This window comes from Lagenorhynchus albirostris, chromosome 7 (genome assembly GCF_949774975.1).
Source record: "Lagenorhynchus albirostris chromosome 7, mLagAlb1.1, whole genome shotgun sequence".
NCBI lineage: Eukaryota > Metazoa > Chordata > Mammalia > Artiodactyla > Delphinidae > Lagenorhynchus > Lagenorhynchus albirostris.
In genome coordinates, this window is record NC_083101.1 from 62748406 (window position 1) to 62774213 (window position 25808).

At 41.1% G+C, this 25808-nt stretch overlaps 1 protein-coding gene across 1 annotated transcript in view; it reads right to left on the reverse strand.

Annotated features, from left to right (window-relative positions):
• Positions 1 to 24278, reverse strand: part of MPDZ (multiple PDZ domain crumbs cell polarity complex component) — a 168394-nt gene extending 144116 nt beyond the window's left edge. The window contains exon 1 of the mRNA XM_060155075.1: positions 24191 to 24278. The gene's annotated coding sequence lies outside the window, so the exon portion shown is untranslated. The remainder of the gene's footprint in view (positions 1 to 24190) is intronic.
• Positions 24279 to 25808: the final 1530 nt, after the last annotated feature.

Sequence of the window (25808 nt, forward strand, 5' to 3'; positions counted from 1 at the left end):
ACATGTTCTATCCTTAACTGAAGATTCCCTAAAAGCACAAAGATACTAACTTTAAAAGGACATTTCACCAGATTAACATCCACTTCCAGAATTACACACTTACATTTTGTGATTCTTTTGAGTCAAATTCCCTTATTAACTGCTCACACCTAAAGATGAAGTCAATTTTATGGTTGAAAGGAGCCTCAAAAAACATGCAGGTCACAGACAAGCTCAAGTTCGCTGAGGTTTGGTTCTACAACAAACCGGTGGTGTGTCAGGCTGCTATATATTACTCAACTGACTATTTGAAAGGCTGAACTTTTTTTTTAATATACTAGACAAACCAATTCCATTTATATTCCATTGTATTATATTTATTTCCTTCCTCCTCCACCATCATCCATATTTTTTTAAAAGAACAACCAAACACACACACACACACACACACACACACACACACACACACAATTTTCTCTCTTGCTCGCACGCGCTCTCTCTCTTTCTCTGTCTCTCTCTCTCTCCTAGAGAACTGGAGATTCCAATACTTTCTCTCTTTACATATTTTCCATCCGTAATGTTCTCTCTTAGTACATTCCTACAGGACAGGGACCCTCTCCCCAAATCAACTCACACCAAATATGGTGACTCAGAAAAAAGATTTAGATGCTTCTGAGAATGAAACTTTAGCCTCTCTGTTCTCTCCCTAGCCAAACTCAGAGGAATTTACATTGTTGAGCAGTTTGCCCCTGTTTGCTACCACATTTTCAGCGCTACGAGCCAAGATGCAACAGGCTGTGCACGTTTGTTGGACACAAACAGGCAGGGGGATTCCTCCAAAGCCTGCCCTGCAGGCGAGCAACATCGGGCAGACATCAGACTCCAGAGGCAGCTAGTCGCACATAAAGCGCTCACTCCAGCCACGTAATTGTCTTGGGGGAAACCAAAAATGTGCAGGAGGATTAACTCTGTGCCACAGAATTCTCAGGTGTTATTCCTACAGTTGGCAACCAATTCTCCAGAGAAATTACCTCATGGCTCTGCCTCCTGCCCTTTTGCCTGCCTGGAATGAGGCAATTCTCCAGTGGATCAGGCCAACAGTGTCCTCGTGCTTAGAAAAAGCATGAATACTCAAAGCGTCCCCATGGGACCCTGAAACATGGCCTGCAGCTGCTCTGTGTTAGGACTGATCAACTGCAGGAGGAGGTAACAGATCTCTGTCATTCCTGGCTGCCCTCTCAAGGATGATGAGTTTGTGAGATCTCAATGACGATACTGGTGCAGAACAAAACAATACGTGGCTTTGTCAGTTGTGACTCAATGACTCCTTAGGGTAAAGCCCTAAAAAACAGTGCAGAGAGACAACCTTTCCAATACAGATAAAACTGTGGAACTCAGAGATGGGAGGTGACAAGAATATTACAACCACGCTGCTTCAACTCACCTCCCCACCCAATTAATCCATGCTCTTTACCAAAGGTTATTTCTAGGGCTTTTCCCCATAACTTTTAAAATAACTCTACTTCCACCATTTCCAAATTGCTTCTCCTGTTCTGGAATCTTTTCTATAAAAATGACAAAGCATCGTCTATCACATGGCCTACTTAGCTATCATTGAGCTTTAAGTACTATACATAATTAGATATTTTTATCTTTCCACATCAATCAGTGCCTCCTAAATTCAGTTTGTGGCTTTCCTGATTTCCCTTTGCTGAATTTGGATGGGAACAAAGATAAAGTTTACAAACTTTACTCAGAAAAGGGCAGCCTCAAATTTCTAATAGGAAATCCTCTGGGAAGAAAACAACACACTGTAGTGATATTTAACGTAGCTGTTTTCCTCTCCTGGACTATGCCTGTGGTGACTATAGGGGTCTGCATCCCCTGTTGGTTTAGTTCCAACTCTTTGCACAGAGGAGAACCAGGCATATACGAGAACAGTTTGTGAAAGATCATGCTCTCTTGCTCTGAGTCCATTCTCTGCAATAATTTTCATGAAGAAATTTAGAACCCTTAAGTTTAGCTGGCAGAAGAAATCAAAGCATTTTTTGCAATTACTAACGCTTAATGATTTCAAATATCTTATTTGAAGACATCAGAAAATTTTGAGCTTTTACTCTTTCCAAAACAACTTGCTAACACATTTTACAGATATGGAAGTAGAAGGTCAAAGAAACCACTAACTTCCCCAATGTCACGTAACTCACATCTTTTATTAAGGAATTGTATTTCCATATCCATTATTATGTGAGGGTACTGAAAAGTCTAGGTAATAAAACATCAACAATTATCTGAAAGTTTCAGCCAAAAATAATCTTAATTTAGCTACAAGAGGATTTGGGGGCAGAGAAGAAGGGAGAAAGTAATAAACTTAAAAATCTTACTCCATCAGAATGGGTGTCTATGCTAACTCAATTCCCTCAACAATAAAATGTTTAATTTTCCATGTTATTTTGCTGATTTTAAAAAAAAAGCAACTTCATTCTTCAGGTACAAATTCACCACCAAATACTCCCTTCAAGAACCAAAGGTTTGGGTTTCCCTGGTGGCACAGTGGTTGAGAGTCCGCCTGCCGATGCAGGGGATGCAGGTTCGTGCCCCAGTCCGGGAGGATCCCGCGTGCCGCGGGGCGGCTGGGCCCGTGGGCCATGGCCGCTGAGCCTGCGCATCCGGAGCCTGTGCGTCCGGAGCCTGTGCTCCCCCACGGGAGAGGCCGCAGCGGTGGGAGGCCCGTGTACCGCAAAAAAACAAACAAAAAAAACAAAGAACCAAAGGTTTCCAAATATATATTCACCACTAGAGTATCTAAAATGTAGGCTTGGTTGTAATCCACAAACTAAAGCATTAATTTGTCATTTAAGACTTTTAAAACATGCTATTCAATGACAACGAATAATAAAACTGCATATAAGAGGGCTTCCCTGGTGGTGCAGTGGTTGGGAATCTGTCTGCCAATGCAGGGGACACGGGTTTGAGCCCTGGTCTGGGAAGGTCCCACATGCCACGGAGCAACTAAGCCCGTGAGCCACAACTACTGAGCCTGCGCGTCTGGAGCCTGTGCTCCGCAACGGGAGAGGCCGCAAAAGTGTGAGGCCCATACACTGCGATGAAGAGTGGCCCCCGCTCGACGCAACTGGAGAAAGCCCTCACACAGAAACGAAGACCCGACACAGCCAAAAATAAATTAATTAATTAATTAAAAAAAAAAACTGCATGTAAGAATTGGTTGCTATTACATCTACTATAATAATAACTCTTCCAGAGAATAAATAGTCCATAAGTGAGTTTTTTAGACAATGAACCAGCATTATTTTTACTGTCTGAAATGAAACCACTTATGAAATGGCTTTCATATATCCGTCTTCTTAAACAGAGCATATGTGCTTCACAAACATACACCCATTTTCAAGTAAGAAACCTGAGGCTCAGAAAGATGAAAGTGTTTTCTCCTACATTCAGGAAGCTTGTAAGTAAGAGTGCTAACATTAAAAGCCAATCCCATTCATCAAAGCCAAGTCCTTTCTACCAAATCATAGCTCTGTGCTCTAATAATACTACTACCGGAAAGAAAATAGCTATTTACCTTCAGATGAAGTAGCCTCAGGCAGAGCTTTCAGAGTTCCCAAGCTGTTTTATAAAGCTCTCTTGAAAAAACACTCTACCATTTTACTAGCTGTGAGATCCTGGGCAAGTCACTTAACTTCTCAGAGCTGCTGCTGTAAAGTGACGTTAACAATAACATATGCAAAGTGCCTGGAAGTAACACACATATAAAAGCTGCTGCTATTTATTATTTTTGTCTTCTAGTGTCTGCTGTTTCCAATTTGCTATGTAACTCCTTAACATGAGTGAAAATTGATCATTTCTGAACTGGGACTTGCAAACTGAACCATGTCTTACCTATGCAGTAAACAAAGCACATGGCTTTAGGCTAGCTTTCTCACTGCTGAAAACTATCCGTACTTTTTGTACTATTTAGGATCCCCCTCTAAAGTACTTCAAAGAAGTAGAAATGAACCCAAAGAAACTGTAATCCAAAATTCAGCTTAGTCAAAGAACTGACACTTAGAAGTATTAAGTTATCAACCAGAGAAGACAGAGGGAGAGGGAATAGGTTTGGTTTCTGGCAGGACACAGATAAACAAATGAGAGGAAAGAAATAATGAGGTGAGGAAGCTGAAAGGGAAAAGAGACAGAAAGCTGGAGGGCAGCAAAGCGATTGAGAAAACCCTGAGAAAATTCCTTAGCACTCACAAGGCCAAGAGGCAGCGGGGGCTACTAAGGTCACAGATGCCCAGAAGAAGGGAATCATTTCCCCTGCCAAAGTGAAATCGGATCTCAAAGGAAAACCTCGAGCTCATCTCTATCTTCTCTCACCCGCAAACTAGCAAACACAGTAAAACTCAGTACATCTGAGTTACTGTCTTTGTGACTCAGCTGTCAGAATCCCATGAAATAAAAGTATGTGAAAGTGCTTAGAAAATGGGAAGCGATATAGAAGCATTAGGCATTATTTTAACAACAGTATCAGCATCAGAATGGCTGATACTGTTTCTTATCCCTAATTTTAAGAAAATGAACAGCAACAAATATTATATATACACAGCACTATGTTAGCAAGTTTTAAATAAGTGCTTCCATTTCCCTAGGCATAAGGCACAGGCAGAGTTAGTATGAAGATACTTGCATGGGGCACTTCCATTCTCATACAAATAAATATGCACTTTCACATCTAATTTTGTATTTATAATTCTGCTTTAATTTAAGAAAGCCACCCTAAATTCTATAAGTTTTAAGCCCCCCAAATCTGTACTATCTGCCTCTATCACTGAAGCATATGGCAAAACAAAATAAAGAGAGGTACCCAGCTTCTGAGCTCCCAATTTAGTAGAAAACAGTAAGTAATGACACTGCAACAAGATGTGCTAAATTCTGGGAGAGTACAAAGGAATCCAATGCTGTCAGAACGAGTCAGAAAAAAATTGGAGATGTGACAGGTGAACTGTCCTGAAACACATGCAACTTAGGAGAATAGGAGGGACAGCCAGGAGAGGGAATGGCATCTCTTACTAACGCAAGGACATCTGCTAAGGCAATGAAACCAGAGAACTTAATGACAATGGTTCTAAACTACAGGGCTACCACACTAGACAGAAGAGAAGAAAGCACTGTCCCAAGCATAGCTCCCTAGGACTATGCCCTGCAGGGAGATAGCAGTGCATTTTAGATACATGGGGCAGGAGTGGCAGGGAAGAGGGGGGTTACTAAAATCTCTTTTCCAGAAAAGCAATTCTGGCAATAGGCTAAATAATTCACCAAAAATACAAAGAACTAATGGGACGCCCCTGGTGGTCCAGTGGGTAAGACTCCAAACTCCCAGTGCACGGGGCCCAGGTTCAATCCCTGGCCAGGGAACTAGATCCCACATGTTACAACTAAGAAGTCCGCATGCTGCAACTAAAACCCGGTGCAGACAAATATATATATATATATATACTTTTTTTAATTCTTAAAAAAAAAAAGAATAATAGTATAGCCAGATGTTAGGCTGTTAAAACAGCCCAGTCAGGAAATAATGTAAGCCAAGATTAATGCAGTGGCAAGAAAAAACAAAAAGAATTGACACAAATACACTCATTAGAGAGAACGAAAATGATCAATGACCACTAGACATGTGTTGGGGGCAGGCATAATGAGCGAGTGACAGCAACAAAGGTTGACTCTCAATGTTTCTAACCTGGGAAACTAGAAATAATGCAGCATCATTAGCTTAAAGAAAGAAAAATGTCATTTAGAGGAACAGGGCAGAAATGCATACTGGACATACTGAGCTTGAAATATCTATAGAAAATAGGAAATAATAGAACTTAAGTTCCGTGAGAGCAGGAACGTTGTTGGGGTTTTTTTTGTTTTTTTTTAAATTGTTGTTGGTTCCTTTTTCTCAGTGGGCTGTCACCAGCCCTAGAAACAGTGGCTGGCCCAAAGTAGGCACTCAGTAAATATTTGCTGAAACGAATGAATTGACTACATATGTGAATCTAAGGAGAAAAGAACTTAGAGATGTAAACTCAGCGAATCACTGGCCTCAGGTGTTGCTGAAGATAAAGGAGATTAATCAGGGAGAAGGTAGAGATTAACAAGAGAAGAAAACTGAGGTTGGAATCCTGGGAAACATGGACATTTAAAAAGTAGAATCTAATGCGTAAGAATTATTTTAGGGGTAAAAGTCAATTAGAAGTAAGGACTCTTCATGCTTTAACACTCTAAACACATACTACACTCACAAAACTCCCACTCTGGCCAACACGCTAGGCCAGGTTAGTGTTTATTTACCTGACCCTAAATAACGCTTATTTGACATCACTTTGATTGCTATACTAACGTAAAAACAGATTACTTATGGAAGATAACCTTAGTCAGGTCAAGTTAAATATAGAAGATCAAAATATCTTAAACAGACATCAAACAATCACCTATGAGAATAAATTAAAATTTTAGAGAGGACCTTCAAGATGGCAGAGGAGTAAGACATGGACATCACCTTCCTCCCCATAAATACATCAGAAATACATCTACACGTGGAACAACTCCTACAGAACACCTACTGAATGCTGGCAGAAGACCTCAGACCTCCCAAAAGGCAAAAAAATCCCCACGTACCTGGGTAGGGCAAAAGAAAAAAGAAAACACAGAGACAAAAGAATAGGGACGGGACCTGCACCAGTGGGAGGGAGGTGTGAAGGAGGAAAGGTTCCCACACACTAGGAAGCCCCTTCACAGGCGGAGGCTGCGGGTGGTGGAGGGGGAAAGCTTCAGAGCCACAGAGGAGAGCACAGCAACACGGGTGCGGAGGGCAAAGCGGAGAGATTCCGGCACAGAGGATCGGTGCCGACCGGCACTCACCAGCCCGAGAGGCTTGTCTGCTCACCTGCCGGGGTGGGCGGGGGCTGGGAACTGAGGCTCGGGCTTCGGAGGTCGGACCCCAGGGAGAGGACTGGGGTTGGCTGCGTGAACACAGCCTGAAGGGGGCTAATGCACCACAGCTAGCCAGGAGGGAGTCTGGGAAAAGTCTGGACCTGCCGAAGAGGCAAGAGACCATTGTTTCGGAGAGGGGATTCCTTCCCTGTCTGCACACAGAAAACAGCACCACCTAAAGAAGCTTCAGAGACGGGCCCAAGCTGTGACTATCAGCACTGACACCAGAGACCCGCATGAAATGCTAAGGCTGCTGCTGCCGCCACCAAGAAGCCTGTGTGCAAGCACATGTCACTATCCACACCTCCGCCTGTGCAGCCCGCCACTGCCAGGGTCCCGTGATCCAGGGACAACCTCCCTCGAGAACTAACAGCGTGCCTCTGGCTGGTGCAACGTCACGCCTGCCTCTGCAGCCGCAGGCTCACCGGGCATTCCAATTATAACTACGGTACTGCTCCCTCCCCCCAGCATGAGTGAGCCAGGGCCCCTTAATCAGCCGCTCCTTTAACCCTTTCCTGTCTGGGAGAAGAACAGACACCAGAGGGCAATCTACATGCAGAGGTGGGGCCAAATCCAAAGCTGATCCCCAGGAGCTGTGCAAACAAAGAAGAGAAAGGGAAATTTCCCCGTGCAGCCTCAGAAGCAGAGGATTAAATCTCCAAAATCAACTTCAAGTACCTGCATCTGTGGAATACCTGAATAGACAACTAATCATCCCAAAATTGAGGGGTGGACTTCGGGAGCAACTGCAGACTTGGGGCTTGCTTTCTGCGTTTAGTTTGTTTCTAGTTTTATGTTTATCTTAGTATAGTTATTAGCGCTTGCTATCACTGGTGGATTTGTTTATTGGTTTGGTTGCTCTATTCTTTTTTTACTACTTTTAAACTTTTTTATTTTAATAATTATTTTATTTTATTTCTTTTTCTAATTTGTTTTTTCTTTCTTTTTTTCTCCCTTTTCTTCTGAGCCGTGTGGCTGACAGGGTCTTGGTGCTCCAGCCTAGTGTCAGGCCTGAGCCTCTGAGGTGGGACAGGCGAGTTCAGGACATTGGACCACCAGAGACCTCCTGGCCCCTTGTAATATCAATCAGCGAGACTTCTCCCAGACATCTCTGTCTCAATGCTAAGACTCACCTCCACCCAACGGCCAGCAAGCTCCACTGCTGGACGCCAGGAACACACCCCACACGTTAGCAGAGAGGCTGCCTAAAATCATAAGGTCACAGACACCCCAAAACACACCAGCGGATGCAGCCCTGCCCACCAGAAAGACAAGATCCAGCCCCACCCACCAGAACACAGGCACCAGTCCTCTCCATTCGGAAGCCTACACAAGCCACTGAATGAACCTCATCCACTGGGGGCAGACACCAAAAATAAACAGGAACTATGAACTTGCAGCCTGTGAAAAGGAGACCCTAAACACAGTAAGTTAAGCAAAATGAGAAGACAGAGAAATATGCAGCAGATGAAGGAGCAAGGTAGGAACCCACAAGAACAAACAAAGAGAAAAGAGGCAGTCTACCTGAAAAACAATTCAGAGTAATGATAGTAAAGATGATCCAAAATCTTTGAAATAGAATGGAGAAAACACAAGAAACATTTAACTAGGACCTAGAAGAACTAAAGTACAAGCAAACAATGATGAATAACACAGTAAATGAAATGAAAAATTATCTAGGCGTCAATAGCAGAATAACTGAGGCAGAAGAATGGATAAGTGACCTGGAAGAAAAAAGAGTGTAAATAACTACTGAAGGGCAGAATAAAGAAAAAGAATGAAAAGAATTGAGGACAGTCTCAGAGACCTCTGGGACAACATTAAATGCACCAACATTTGAATTATAAGGGTCCCAGAAGAAGAGAAAAAGAAAGGGACTGAGAAAATATTTGAAGACATTATAGTTGAAACTTCCCTAACATGGGAAAGGAAATAGTCATTCAAGTCCAGGAAGCAAAGAGAGTCCCATACAGGATAAATCCAAGGAGAAACACGCCAAGAAACATATTACTCAAACAATCAAAAATACTCTACCCAGCAAGGATCTCATTCAGATTTGACAGAGAAATTAAAACCCTTACAGACAAGCAAAAGCTAAGAGAATTCAGCACCACCAAACCAGCTTTACAACAAATGCTAAACGAACTTCTCTAGGCAGGAAACACAACAGAAGGAAAAGACCTACAATAACAAACCCAAAACAATTTTAAAAATGGTAATAGGAACATACATATCAATAATTACCTTAAATGTAAATGGAATAAATGCTCCCATCAAAAGACACAGACTGGCTGAATGGATACAAAAACAAGACCCACATATATGCTGTCTACAAGAGACCCACTTCAGACCTACAGACACAAACAGACAGAAAGTGAGGGGATGGAAAATGATATTCCATGCAAATTGAAATCAAAAGAAAGCTGGAGTAGCAATTCTCTTATCAGACAAAATAGACTTTAAAATAAAGACTATTACAAGAGACAAAGAGGGACACAACATAATGATCAAGGGATCAATCCAAGAAGAAGATATAACAATGGTAAATACTTATGCACCTCAATACATAAGGCAAACAGCCATAACAGGGGAAATCGACAGTAACAAAATAACAGTAGGGGACTTTAATACCCCACTTACACCAGTGGACAGATCATCCAAAATGAAAATAAATAAGAAAACACAAGCTTTAAATGACACATTAGACAAGATGAACTTAATTGATATTTATAGAACATTCCATCCAAAAACAACAAAATACACTTTCTTCTCAAGTGCTCATGGAACATTCTCCAGGAGAGATCATATCTTGGGTTACAAATCAAGCCTTGGTAAATTTAAGAAAATTGAAATCATGTCAAGTATCTTTTCTGACCACAACGCTATGAGACTAGATATCAATTACAGGAAAAAAAACTGCAAAAAATACAAACACATGGAGGCTAAACAATATGCTACTAAATAACCAACAGATCACTGAGGAAATCAAAAAATACCTAGAAACAAATGACAATGAAATCAGGATGACCCAGAACCTATGGGATGCAGCAAAAGCAGTTCTAACAGGGAAGTTTATAGCAATAAAATCCTACCTCAAGAAACAAGAAAAATCTCAAACAACCTAAACTTACACCTAAATCAATTAGAGAAAGAACCAAAAAAACCCAAAGTTAGCAGAAGGAAAGAAATCATAAAGATCAGATCAGAAATAAATGAAAAAGAAACGAAAAAACAACAGCAAAGATCAGTAAGACTAAAAGCTGGTTCTTTCAGAAGGTAAATAATTGATAAACCACTAGCCAGACTCATCAAGAAAAAAAGGGAGAAGACTCAAATCAACAGAATTAGAAATGAAAAAGGAGAAGTAACAAATGACACTGCAGAAATACAAAGAATCATGAGAGATTACTACAAGCAACTACATGCCAATAAAATGGACAACCTGGAAAGAAATGGACAAATTCTTAGAAAAGTACAATCTTCCGAGACTAAACCAGGAAGAAATAGAAAATATAAACGGACCAATCACAAGCACTGAAGTTGAGACTGTGATTAAAAATGTTCCAACAAACAAAAGTCCAGGACGAGAAGGCTTCACCAGCAAATTCTATCAAACATTTAGAGAAAAGCTAACACCTATCCTTCTCAAACTCTTCCAAAATATAGCAGAACAAGGAACACTCCCAAACTCATTCTATGAGGCCACCATCACTCTGATACCATAACCAGACAAAGATGTCACAAAAAAAGAAAACTACACACCAATACCATTGATGAACATAGATGCAAAAAATCCACAACAAAATACTAGCAAACAGAATCCAACAGCACATTAAAAGAATCATACACCATGATCAAGTGGGGTTTATCCCAGGAATGCAAGGATTCTTCAGTATACGCAAACCAATCAAGGTGATATACCACATTAACAAACTGAAGGATAAAAACCATATGATAATCTCAACAGCTGCAGAAAAAGCTTTCAACAAAATTCAACACCCATTTATGATAAAAACCCTCCAGAAAGTAGGCACACAGGAAACTTAACTCAACATAATAAAGGCCATACATGAGAAACGCACAGCCAACATCCTTCTCAATGGTGAAAAACTGAAACCATTTCCACTAAGATCAGGAACAAGATAAGGTTCTCCACTCTCACCACTATTATTCAACATAGTTTTGGAAGTTTTAGCCACAGCAATCAGAGAAGAGAAAGAAATAAAAGGAATCCAAATCGGAAAAGAAGTAAAACTGTCACTGTTTGTAGATGACATGATACTATACATAGAGAATCCTGAAGATGCTACCAGAAAACTACCAAAGCGAATCAATGAATTTAGTAAAGTAGCAGGATACAAAACTAATGCACAGAAATCTCTTGCATTTCTATACACTAATGATAAAATATCTGAAAGAGATATTAAGGAAACACTCCCATTTACCACTGAAACAAAAGGAGTAAAATACCTAGGAATAAACCTACCTAAGGAGACAAAAAAACATATATGCAGAAAACTATAAGAAACTGATGAAAGAAATCAGACAATACAAACAGATGGAAAGATATACCATGTTCTTGGATTGGAAGAGTCAACATTGTGAAAATGAGTATACTACGCAAAGCAATCTACAGATTCAATGCAATCCCTATCAAATTACCAATGGCATTTTTCACAGACTAGAACAAAAAATTTCACAGTTTGTATGGAAACACAAAAGACCCCAAATAGCCAAATCAATTTTGAGAAAGGAAACGGAGCTGGAGGAATCAGGCTCCCTGACTTCAGACTATACTATAAAGCTACAGTAATCAAGACAGTATGGTGCTGGCACAAAACAAAATATAAATCAATGGAACAGGATAGAAAGCCTAGAGATAAACCCATGCACATATGGTCACCGTATCTTTAATAAAGGAGGCAAGTACATACAATGGAGAAAAGACAGCCTCTTCAATAAGTGCTGCTGGGATAACTGGGCAGCTACATGTAATAGAATGAAATTAGAATACTCCCTAACACCATACACAAAAATAAACTCAAAATAGATTAAAGACTTAAATGTAAGGCCAGACACTATAAAACTCTTAGAGAAAAACAGAGGCAGAACACTCTATGACATCAATCACAGCAAGATCCTTTTTGACCCACCTCCTAGAGAACTGGAAATAAAAACAAAAATAAACATTTGGGACCTAATGAAACTTAAAAGCTGTTGCACAGCAAAGGAAACCATAAACAAGATGAAAAGACAACCCTCAGAATGGGAGAAAATATTTGCAAACGGAGTAACTGACAAAGGATTAATCCCCCAAATATACAAGCAGCTCATGTAGCTCAATATCAAAAAAATAAACAACCCAATCCAAAAATGGGAAGAAGACATAAACAGACATTTGTCTAAAGAAGATATACAGATTTCCAACAAACACATGAAAGGGTGCTCAACATCACTAATCATTAGAGAAATGTAAATCAAAACTACAATGAGGTATCACCTCACACCAGTCAGAATGGCCATCATCAAAAAATCTACACACAATAAATGCAGGACAGGGTGTGGAGAAAAGGGAACCCTCTTGCACTGTTGGTGGGAATGTAAATTGATACAGCCACTATGGAGAACAGTATGGAGGTTCCTTAAAAAACTAAAAACAGAACTACCATACGACCCAGCAATCCCACTACTGGGCATATACCCTGAGAAAACCATAATTCAAAAAGAGTCATAAACCACAATGTTCACTGCAGCACTATTTACAATAACCAGGACATGGAAGCAACCTAAATGTCCATCGACAGATGAATGGATAAAGATGTGGCACATACATACAATGGAATATTACTCAGCCTTAAAAAGAAACGAAATTGAGTTATTTGTAGTGAGGTGGATGGACCTAGAGTCTGTCATACAGAGTGAAGTAAGTCAGAAAGAGGAAAACAAATACCGTATGCTAACAAATATATATGGAATCTAAAAAAAAAAAGGTTCTAAAGAACCTAGGGACAGGACAGGATAAAGACACAGATGTAGAGAATGGACTTGAGGACACGGGGAGGGCGAAGGGTAAGCTGGGACGAAGTGAGAGAGTGGCATTGGTATATATATATATACACACACACACACACACACTACCAAATGTAAAATAGATAGCTAGTGGGAAGCAGCCGCATAGCACTGGGAGATCAGCTCAGTGCTTTGTGTCTACCTAGAGGGGTGGGATAGGGAGGGTGGGAGGGAGACGCAAGAGGGAGGCGATATGGGGATATATGTATATGTACAGCTGATTCACTTTGTTATATAGCAGAAACTAACACAACATTGTAAAGCAATTATACTCCAATAAAGATATTTTAAAAAAACAAAGTAAAAAGCTGACCTTATAATAGGATAATAATAAAATGACACTGTAGAAAAATATTACTTTAAAAGTTAAAGAGCCATATAAAAAAATTTTTTTAATTCCAGTGGAATCAAAAATACTCCAGCAAGCTCCACGATGAAATAATATCTACATACACAGAGGAGAATACATCTAAAAAATATAAATCAGCCATGATGCTCTCTTATTTACCTCCACACTAAACCAAAACAAATTCACCTCTGGATCTTCCATTAACTGAATATGCAAACGTTCAAGAAGAAATTAAAATTTCTTCACAGTAATAAAAGTAGTGTTTTTCATAATCTGTACTAAAGACTCATTAGAGAGAACTCTGTATCCCTCTGAAAGCAAAGAGGTGTCACTGTCTAAATCAGCTGATAAGCTCATCAAGCAGTGGTAGTGTACACTCCTGAGAATACAATGAGGAAAGTCAGCCAAAGACATAACAACTTATATCGTGCTGGCAAGATTCCAAGTTGCTCAGAGAAGGGAAAATTATTTAAAGAAGTCTGAATTAATATGAATCTACCCAAACACAAACCTTACCCACGTAAGATAAATAAGCATGGACCAATTCAATCTCCTAATTACTAATTCAGAGATAACTTTAATAGGCTACACTATTTAGTCACCCTATGTAAGTCTATAGGACTCACTAAGGCCATCTTGACCACTTGGTACTTCGCCTCTGAAAACAATTTAAAAGGTCTCATTCTCTTTCAATAAACATGACTATTTGCTTCTTAATTAACACATCTACTTTTTAACTACATGCATTAACTGTATTTTACTATGGTACTCAAAGGACTGTTAAAATTAAGATTATAAACCAACTTTTACTTTTGTAATAATCCAGACAGCACATCTGCTTTAAATGGTGTTGCTGCTTTGGGGTTTGTGTTTTTTTTATTGTTTAGCCACTCAATTTCAATCAAGTGATCAGAGAGTAGAGACAAACACAAAAATGTTAAAAATGGCCTGAAAAACCTGAATGACCCCAGTAAGAATAACATGTTTTCATAATATAATGACCATCCTTTCTCCAATTCTTGGTATGTCTGATGATCTTAGGTGTAACATATAATGAATGGCAATTATGTGTATAATTTAGGTGCCAAATTACTCCTTTGTTATCCAAATCACTATAGGACTGTCACATAAAGTTGTCATAAGAAGTGACCAATAAATCTACCAAAAATTATAAGAACTACCAAAAATATGCACGTGGGTCAGGAGAATTAGGCAAGCAATCTGGAAATACAGTTTTGGGCTCAATATTGAAACTGACTTCACAAGGTAGTATACAAAAGCTTGTGGAAAACCTCAACGCTCACGTGACTTTAAAAAAATTAATCACCTGATATTTTCAAAAATTTGAAAAATTTAAATCTCCCTATTTTACAATTGCCAGGGTTTTTTTTAATAAAATATGATTTACATATTTTTGAACTTCATGTAAACATTAAATAAGGGTACTTAAATTTTATGTTGATCCAAAAGGGGCATGAATTTAAGAAGACTGAATAAAACTGTCAAATACAAGAGTCTGACACAACATAGCTGAATCCAAGCACAAGTACACTACAAGGCAATGGATGAAGTATAGGAGAATTCTAAAACTATTTCAAAAACTCTGAATGGTATATCCATAAAATGAACTATTTCTCAGTAATAAACAGTAATAAACCACGAGTACAGGCAACAAGGATGAATCCTAAAATACACGGTGAAGCAGTCAGACAAAAAGAACACACTGTATGATTCCATTTATTTAAAGCTCTAGAGAATGCAAACTATAGTGACAAAAAGCAGATCAGTGGTTACTTTGAGATAGGGAAGTAGGAGAGGCAAGAAAGGATTACAAAGGGGCGTGAGGAAAATCTGCGGGGGATGGATATGTGCACTGTCTTGACTGCGAGGCTTGTTTCACAAGGGTCCAAATTCAACAAACTGTACACTTTCAATATGCGCAGTTCATCATATGTGAACTATAAATTATACCTCAGTAAAATACTTAAACAAGCCCTCTCCCCTCCCTGAGAGAAGGGGGAAGCCTAAACGTCCTGAGTTTAGCACCCAACAGATGTTCACTGAACTTAATAGCACTGCCTAGGGGGCAATAATCCAGGCCCGGGGGCTATTAATATAGATAGATAGATGTATATATGTACATTCTGCAAAGTTTATAGTATAAAGAGACATTCCAGTGCTGTACTTTTCTCAACCGGAACAGGATGACTACATTCACTAGTCCCAGGAAAACCGTGAATGTGGTAGAAAGGAGGGAGAGGGTGTCAGGCAAAACTCCACTGAATCCTATAGTTGAGGCCCCTCCAACGCTACAGCAGGAAATAAATGTTGCCCAGAGGCAGACTTCATGCCTGACTTATAAAAATGAAATACTCTTGCAAGACTGGGGGAAGAAAATGGGAACATCTGGTCTAAACCTTCTTTAACTTTATCCAGTAATGCCTTAGACAAACAGGACCTGTTTGGGAGGGGTGCTTAGCAAAATATAAGAGAAGCTGGGCATACCTTGTATAGATCAGAGAAGATCTTTTAAACTGTAAAATAATCTTTAATATTTATGGTTCTGTCATCACAGTTTTGTTAGTGTAGTGATGTCTTATAAGCACAGGATAACAGACTCCCATGACCATTTTCTTCAGCGTGTTCCCTGAAGCAAGGCATGCTAGGGACCACCTAATTATCAATACATAATGTAAAGTTATTGCAAAATTAACTATAGGTCTATGGAACATTTAATTTTTAAGCCCAGATCAAGAATTACAAATGCATTCTCCACTGGTGTCCTGTGTGCCATATGGTAGTTAGGCATATTATACCTCCTCAAAGAGTCAAGAGACATTGGTTCAAACAGGTGCAATTAATGTCAGTTCAAACATATGGACGTTTAATAATCTCAAATCATTTTATCCTCACTGAGAGAAAGGGCAATCACTGAAAACTACTGACCAATGGCTGTACTTGTTCATTTGTATATCAAAATAAGTTAAGCATTCTCGTTTCACAAAATACTTGTTTTCTTTGGGGAGGGATAGTACCTAGGTGACAGAATTGCAGCTAAGTTTTTCTGTTTCTTTGCAGTTGTTTATGTTGTGTGTGTGTGTGTGTATATATATATATATATATATGTATGTATTTTGTTTTGTTTTGTTTTGCGGTACGTGGGCCTGTCACTGTTGTGGCCTCTCCCGTTGCGGAGCACAGGCTCCGGACGTGCAGGCTCAACAGCCATGGCTCACGGGCCCAGCCGCTCCACAGCATGTAAGATCTTCCCGGACCGGGGCACGAACCCGTGTCCCCTGCATTGGCAGGTGGACTCTCAACCACCGCACCACCAGGGAAGCTCATGTTGTCCATATTTTTTAAACGTGCTTTTTTATCATCAAAAAAAGTTACTAAAAGAAAGAATTACCTTATGTATTTTACTATAACTATAGTTTTAAAACATAAGCAATAGAGTAAATGAAAAGTATCCCAGGGGCTTCCCTCGTGGCGCAGTGGTTGAGAGTCCGCCTGCCGATGCAGGGGACACAGGTTCATGCCCCGGTCCGGGAAGATCCCACATGCCGCGGAGCGGCTGGGCCCGTGAGCCATGGCCGCTGAGCCTGCGCGTCCGGAGCCTGTGCACCGCAACGGGAGAGGCCACAACAGTGAGAGGCCCACGTACCCCCCCCCAAAAAAAAACGTATCCCAAAAGGTATTCATACTATCAACATTAAATCATCAACACAAACTAAATAGGTTTTTCCTTGAGTTTTTGTTGTCCAGTAGCTGATGTTTCTGTCTTTTCCTTTCTTACAAGTGTTTTCTCTTTCACTTTCCCCTCCTGCATTTAGTTATGTCACCCTAGATCCGGAGGTAGAGTGGTTTACAAGAAAATAACAATGAATGTTGATTTTGCAGATCTAAATAAAGCCAACAGGAGGATAAAGACAAGAATTCCCTCGACCAAACAAATTTAACCACCACAGGCAAGAAGAAAAAAAGCAAGAATTTAAGCCTTGTTTTACCTTTTTTTTTTTTAAACTCAGCTGTCCAAATTTGGAAGAACTGCTTTAACACTGCTCTAACAAATATAATTTCAACGCTCCAAAAAGTTTTTTGTTACTTTATGATATATAGGATATGAATTACTTTTTAAATTATATTTTTCCAAAAAGGGGAAGATATTTCTGGGGAAAAAAGACTATGCCAAATATCTGACCATAAAACATGCATAGGATATACACACACTTTTTAGGTCAATATAATTTAAATTATAAATTTTACTGTTTTAATCACACTCCAAAACCATAGTGAGATGTTTACAACACTAATATTTCATCTTTGCAAATTTAATGTTTTACTCATTTTGTGAGAGATAGAAGAAATATTTTAAGAAAATTGATGCTTTTATGAAATGCTTAAAAAGAAAACGAATGCTCTGTCTACAAAAAGGAAGGGCCAATTTTCCAGTGAACACCAGAAGAAAGAAAACAAGTGGCCTCAGGCCAAAGATAAAATAACCTTTTTCCTCACATAGTAGTTTCCCTTTCTTTCCAAACATCAAATTACCACAATACAGCTTAGGTATACCACCACAATAGCCTCCTACAGGACCTCCCTCCCTTACCCTGAAGCCAGTCCAATTCTTCAAGGTCTCACCAGTTTACAACCTACAGTCTGTGAGAGCCTTACAGTCTCTGTAAGAATTTATGAATTGTTTCCTCCCCAAAGTCATATGTTGAAGTCCTAACCCCCAATACCTCAGAATATGACTATATTTGGAGAGAGGGTCTTTAAAGAGGTAAATAAGGTTAAATGAGGTCACTGGGGTAGGCCCTTAATCCATCTACAAGGTGCCAGCAAGGAACCCAATGTTGATGTCTAACTTCTTTAATCACTGTAACTTTTACTACATGTAAAACCTTTTTGTTCTTTCCTCTGTGTGTCTATTTTTCCAACTAAGACAATAAGCTTCCAACAGTATTTATGTGGTGTTCTCCCCAGTGCCTAACCCAATTCAACATACCTCCTAATCCATCTATTACCATCTACTCAATGAATAACTACCTCAGATCTTCTTGGCAAGTGTTTCACAGGAAGGCAATGGTATCAGTTTTCTCTATCTAGAAATAGTTCATCTCCTTATTCTTATTCACCCATGTGGAACCCCACTATAATTATTTAATTACAGTACATTAACTTTATCATATTAAACATCATTTCCCAACTGTATTTATAGTGATGCTCTTTTAAGCAGGAAACTAATTTACAAGAAAAAATAATACCTTTCTTGTTATAAAATGGGGTTGATAATGTATGTAACAATGTAACAATATCAAATGAATTCCTACTTTAGGCCAAACGTGTTTTAAGAGCACATATAACTGTTTGGGAAATATAACTGGTGATATTATCATCATTCACATGCACCATCAAGCAGTCCTGAATTCTACAGGAAGTTGTTTGCTTCTTTACTCTGAATCATAGAAGCTTTTGCTGATAGATGTGTCATTTGCTCTAGCATATATAGGGACATTTCCAACCCAAGACGTCAACCCTGCCCGAAGATATTTTGTGAAAAGCACAGAGTACTTTGTGCGTATTATAAATATACAAAAGGGAACCCACCTGCAACTCAACCTGAATCAAATCTATTAATCTGCTCTTAACTCAGGACAGTATCTTCCAGGCAACTGTTACTCCCCAGCTTCTAAATGCCTTAATCTGAAATGGGTCCATTTCTTTGCTTGTAAAGCAGAGCCTCTCCACCACATCAGCTAAAGGCTAAAGGCCTGATCGATGCAAAATTACATTTCAAGGATTTCCATCAATGTCTCCAAGCACCAAGCCTTGCACAGATACAGTAAACTCTGGGGAGAGTCTCTACTCCCTCACCATATATATGCATTTAAAAGATAAATGAACTACACCAAGAAAATCCTAAAGATGCCACCAGAAAACTACTACAGTTAATCAATGAATTTGTAAAGTAGCAAGATACAAAATTAATGCACAGAAATCTCTTGCACTCCTATACACTAACGATGAAAAATCTGAAAGAGAAATCAAGGAAACACTCCCATTTACCACTGCAACAAAAAGAATAAAATACCTAGGAATAAACCTACCTAAGGAGTCAAAAGACCTATATGCAGAAAACTGTAAGACACTGATGAAAGAAATCAAAGACAATACAAACAGATGGAAAGATATATCATGTTCTTGGACTGGAAGAACCAACATTGTGAAAATGACTATATTACCCAAAGCAATCTACAGATTCAGTGCAATCCCTATCAAATTACCAATGGCATTTTTCACAGAACTAGAACAAAAAAAACTTACAATTTGTATGGAAACACGTAAGACCCTGATAGCCAAAGCAATCTTGAGAAAGAAAAACAGAGCTGAAGGAACGAGGCTCCCTGACTTCAGACTATGCTACAAAGCTACTGTAATAATCAAGACAGTATGGTACTGGCACAAAAACAGAAATATAGATCAATGGAACAGGATGGAAAGCCCAGAGATAAACCTGCACACATATGGTCACCTTATCTTTGACAAAAGAGGCAAGAATACACAATGGAGAAAAGACAGCCTCTTCAATAAGTGCTGCTGGGAAAACTGGACAGCTACATGTAAAAGAATGAAATTAGAACACTCCCTAACACCACACACAAAAATAAACTCAAAATGGATTAAAGATCTAAATGTAAGGCCAGACACTATAAAACTCTTAGAGGAAAACATAGGCAGAACACTCTATGACATAAATCACAGCAAGATCCTTTTTGACCCACCTCCTAGAGAAATGGGAATAAAAACAAAAATAAACAATTGGGACCTAATGAAACTTCAAAGCTTTTGCACAGCAAAGGAAACCATAAACAAGACGAAAAGACAACCCTCAGAATGGGAGAAAATATCTGCAAACGAAGCAACTGACAAAGAATTAATCCCCAAAATACACAAGCAGCTCATGAAGCTCAGTATCAAAAAAATAAACAACCCAATCCAAAAATGGGCAGAAGTCCTAAACAGACATTTCTCCAACGAGGATATACAGATTTCCAACAAACACATGAAAGGATGCTCAACATCACTAATCATTAGAGAAATGCAAATCAAAACTACAATGAGGTATCACCTCACACCAGTCAGAATGGCCATCATCAGAAAATCTACAAACAATAAATGCAGGAGAGGGTGTGGAGAAAACGGAACCCTCTTGCACTGTTGGTGGCAATGTAAACTGATATAGCCACTATGGAGAACAGTATGGAGGTTCCTTAAAAAACTAAAAACAGAACTACCATACAACCCAGCAATCCCACTACTGGGCATATACCTGGAGAAAACCATAATTCAAAAAGATACACATACCCCAGTGTTCACTGCAACACTGTTTACAATAGCCAGGACATGGAAGCAACCTAAATGTCCATCGACAGATGAATGGATAAAGATGTGGCACATATATACAATGGAATGTTACTCAGCCATAAAAAGGAATGAAATTGAGTTATTTGTGGTTAGGTGGATGGACCTAGAGTCTGTCATACAGAGTGAAGTAAGTCAGAAAGAGAAAAACAAATATCGTATGCTAACGCACATATATGGAATCTTAAAAAAACGGTACTGATGAACCTAGTGGCAGGGCAGCAATAAAGACGCAGATGTAAAGAAAGGACTCGACACAGCAGGGGAAGGGGAAGCTGGGATGAAGTGAGAGAGCAGCACTGACATACATACACTACCAAAAATAAAATAGATAGCTAGTGAGAAGCAGCTGCAAAACACGGGGAGATCTGCTCGATGCTTTGTGATGAACTAGAGGGGTGGGATAGGGAGAGTGGGAGGGAGGCTCAAGAGGGGATATGGGGATATATGTATACTCATAGCTGACTTACTTTTTTATACAATAGAAACTAACACAACATTGTAAAGCAATTATACTCCAATAAAGATATACAAAAAAAAGTATCTGAGATGCAAAGAGGACTTCAGCCGCCAAACAGGGCATTGTATATATGATAGGAATTTGGAGTACAATAAAAACTGACATACATCTGTCCCCTAGCAACAACAGTCAGGGGGCTCACGTGATGAAATGAAGGAGTGTGTTAAATGGAGAAAGGAAACCAGAAACAAGAGAGGGGAAAAGAAATACTGAAAGGAGCCAAGGAAAAGGAGGGAACACAAGTAAGAATTATGGTATGCATCTGAGCAATCTAGTAGTAATGTGTTGAGACAAACTTCATCAATTGTTTTGTTTGTTTTTGCAAATGACGTAGGCAAGACGAGTGATGAAGAGTCAAGGGGCTCCCCAAACTAGCTCTGCCTAAGTGACAACCTGCCTGTGGAAAGGAACTTATGACAACCCCTAACCCCTGCCTCTGTCTAGCTAAATAAGCAGAACTATAATTCTCAAAGCTGCTCAGGTAACAGAGCAGCTAGAAGTCACCAGAACTCACTGCAGAGCACCCTGAGATACAGCTATATATTGAACTTAAAATAGCTAAATATATAATTTCTGCTAATCACAAACCCCACTTCAGCCTAGATTCTTAAAAAGATACCAAAAGGTTAAGAAAACTTTTTGAGAGTGAAACATGGAAATGAGAAATCCAACACATTAATTTGTCTGCCTACTGGGGAACAGTCTGCCAATTCGCAGAACACCAGAAACAGGGCCTAAAAGGCAGTGGAATTAAACAATATGCTCATTACATGAGGGAGTATGTAAGCAATACTTTTGAAGCCTAGTCTTGATTGGCAACTATTTCTGTAGAGTAAGACAGTAAATTTTTCAGACTTTGAAGGCTCTCCATCTCTGTCTCAACTATGCAACTACTCAAATCTGCCACTGCTGCTGCGAAAGCAGCCACAAACAGCAAGAAAGAATCAGACAATAAGAATGAGAGTGGCTGTGCACCAATAAAACTATGTGCACTGACATTTGATCTTCATATATTTTTCACATGTCATGAAATATTATTCTTTTGATTTTGTTTTTCAACCATTAAAAAATGTACAAACCATCCCTAGCTCTTAAACCGTAGAGAAAAAAGCAGGCTGCAGCAGACAGATTTGGCCCTTGGCCCTTAAGTTTACAGACCTCTGCTTTTAAGGACCCTAATGTGAACTCTGAAATGGGAGGGGGGAGTGAGGGGGCAGTGAGGGATAGAGTCCAGTCTAGATAAACTTGGCCCATCTGTAAACTAGCCCATCAGCAAGCAGGGAATCTGGGCATCCCAGACAAGATTATTCCCACCACCCTCTAAACCCTCTCAGCTCCTCCCTCAGGCAAAGGCACAGGTGCACTGCATTAGAATTCAAGCCAAGAAACTTCCAAGTTTTGTTGGGTTTTAAATGCAGTTATTTACCTAAATTCTACCGGGGCTAAAGCATATATTTTACAAATTTAGATGATGCGACTCCTACAAAAAGTTCATTGTAGTTCCCTATACCCAAATGCAACATGTAACCCTGAAACCCACTCCATCACTTCATGAATGTTTCAGATTAGGTGTTACTTATTCTGTTAAAGGCAACCTAAATGAGGAATGCCTACGGAAACACAAACGGGATGTTTACGCCACAGCTGTCCAACAAGGCTGGATGACAAGAGTCTGGCCACTTTTCAGATTATTCCCCTCTTGACACCAAAAGAATTTGGAGAGTCTTCCTTCTAGGTTGGTGAAGTCAAGGTCCTCTTATCTGATGACACCTCTGAAACACTAGCCGCCACCCGCACCCACTCCGCCCAAGACCCGCAGCGTCCAAACCCGGATTCCGCCCCAGCAGAGCAACCTCGGCAGCCCCAGCTGCTGAGATGGACGGAGACTTCCCACCGGCCCCTACTCGCCCCTGGACACCCCGCCCTCTCCCGGCCCCTCCCCCTCTCCGCAGTCCCAGCATGAATTTCCACGCGATCGGCAGGAAAGAATAGCCCAGGCTTTGTGCCTCTGCAAAAGAACGCAGCAAGAATTTACACCATCACCACCGCTGAAACACACACACACACACACACACACACACACACACACACACACACACACACACACACACACACACACACACACACACACACACACACACACACACACACACACACACACACACACAACTTCGGAACAGCGCTTCCCTACAAACATCCGGCATCCCGGGGCTGCAAAACTGCGGACAAAGGCGCCCCATCGCCGCGGGGTGGGGGGATAAAAGGGGAGGCGGGAGCAAAACACTCCCACCAACGCGGACCGCTGACGAAAGGGCACTGGCGTCTGGGAGAGGGATGAAAAGTGGGGGCGGATACCAGTGAGCCGCGCGCTCTGGGTGTCCCGCAGCCGAGGCGAGAGGCGCCAGTCTGGGGGCGCGTCTCCCCACCCCCGCGTAACGATAGAGTGGGCATCCGACCCGGGGCGCGGCCACCGCAGCAGACAGCAACAGGCTCCCGCGCCCCGCTGCGCCCGGCCCGCGTGCCAGGCCCGGGGTCCGCCTCCTCAGCACCCTTACTATGCCCCTCCTGGCGAACAAAAAGACGAAACTTTTCAACCTCTTAGAATCAACAAGAGCAAAAGGAGGGGAGAAGTGGCTGAAAGAACCGGAACGACCGCTTGGGGACCCGGCGAGTCGCAAAGGAAACTTCCAGACCCCATCATTTTCAACAATCAGAGGAGCAGCTGCTTCCCGGTAGCGCCGGGCCGCGCAGGGTGGGCCGCCCGCCCGCCCCGCGAGCCGAGCCCCGGGCGGCCGCGCACCTTCCCGGCCGGTGCGCGCGCACGGCACGGGGGCGCGCTCCGGCCTCCTGGCCCGGGCCCCGGCGCTGCTTACCCTGCTCGCGGCAGCCGCCGCCGGCGGGAACGCGAAAGGAACGGAGGGTTGGAGAGCTGGGGTCGCCGGGGACACTGGGAGCCTCGCCTCGCCCACGCTCGCTCTCTTCTGTCCTGAAGTAACGTCCCGGCGAGGAGCTTCGGGAGGAACGCGCACTGACGCTCCCACTCGACCGAGAAACTTAATCCTGCCCGGCCGCCGGCGGCCCGACGCCAGCCTCGCGCTCCGCCGCGCCCCCTCCCCCTGCGCGCGCCGCACTTGCGCCGACCGGGGCTGCCGCGGAGGCGGCTGCGGCGGCTGGGCCCGGGCTGCCAGGGCTGCGTGACGCCTTCGGCCGGCGGGGCGGCTGGCGCGCCTCGGCCAATCAGGGGGCGCGGCCCAGCCGGCAGGCCCCGGGGTTTAAACTAGCTCCGCGGGCGCTCGGCTGGGGATGTGGGGAGTGGGTTCCGCACGGTTGCTGGAGAAAAGCCCCCTTAAATGTCAAGGTCAAATAAAAAAGAAGCATTAATTTGGACAAGTCTGTCCCATGCAACGTTTAGGATATACACTAAAAAATTCTTTGTTTATCTGAAATTCGGATTTACCTGGGCAGCCTGTATTTTTATTTGCTGAATCTGGTAACCTGCGGGAACCGGTAGCCTCTATTTCTAGTTTTGAGGACTTCTTTTTTTTTTTTTTTTTTAATGCGGATTGCTCTCTGGTAGCTCATTAAAGTGATGAGAAGCACTTTAATGAGGCTGCTTGGGGGCGGGGCTAATCTAACTTTCTAGAAAGTAACTTTTAGCGCATCAATGTCCATTCTCAGACAGATGATCCAACTAAAAAACAAACAAACAAAAAGTGGAGGAAGGGTGCAGAAATACACGGTGCCAGGAAAAACATACTCATTTCTATTCTGTGCCATTTAAGATTTTCTTTCTGATATTCTCAATTCCCTGAGTCCCAGGAATATGCTCTGGGGAGGAAAATTGCTCCCTTTTTCAATACATAAGTCTAATATTAAAGTATACATCAAAGGATACTCAGAAGCCCAATTAAAATATTTAAAGAATTTATTTTAATATCCTGAATTAAAGGTCTGTTTTTCTTTAGCAGACTTGTAAATTTGGTTTGTCTTAAAAAACGTATTTGTATTTCTACAATATTCACCAACTATTTAAGGGGAAACACAGTTTATAAAATATACAAGACTTCAGAGGGAAACTGGTTTAAGTTTTTAAATGGATATTTTCAGAAAGCTGCAAAATAGAACATTTGCCTGTAAATGACTAGGAGTTGAGTAGTCAGCTCAGTGCCCTGGGCTGAAGAGAGTGTCTTCAGCCCAAGGACGCTTGCTCTTTTATAAACATATGAATTGGTATAGATTTTCCCACGGGGAAACAAAAACATGGAGTAGATTTCTTCATAGTCTATGGATATTCATTTCCTCTGGGTCTTTTGAAAATGAAAGTTAAGATAGGATAAAGGAAAAACTCATTTACCTTATCTTTTCTGTTCGTTGTCTCTTCAACACATCTCTATGTTGCATAACCTTTCAATCAGCACTCTCAGGTCTCTCCATTCTGAAAAAGAGACAAAAAAGGAGAAAAGAGAAATAGAAGGAGAGAAGGGGAGGGAG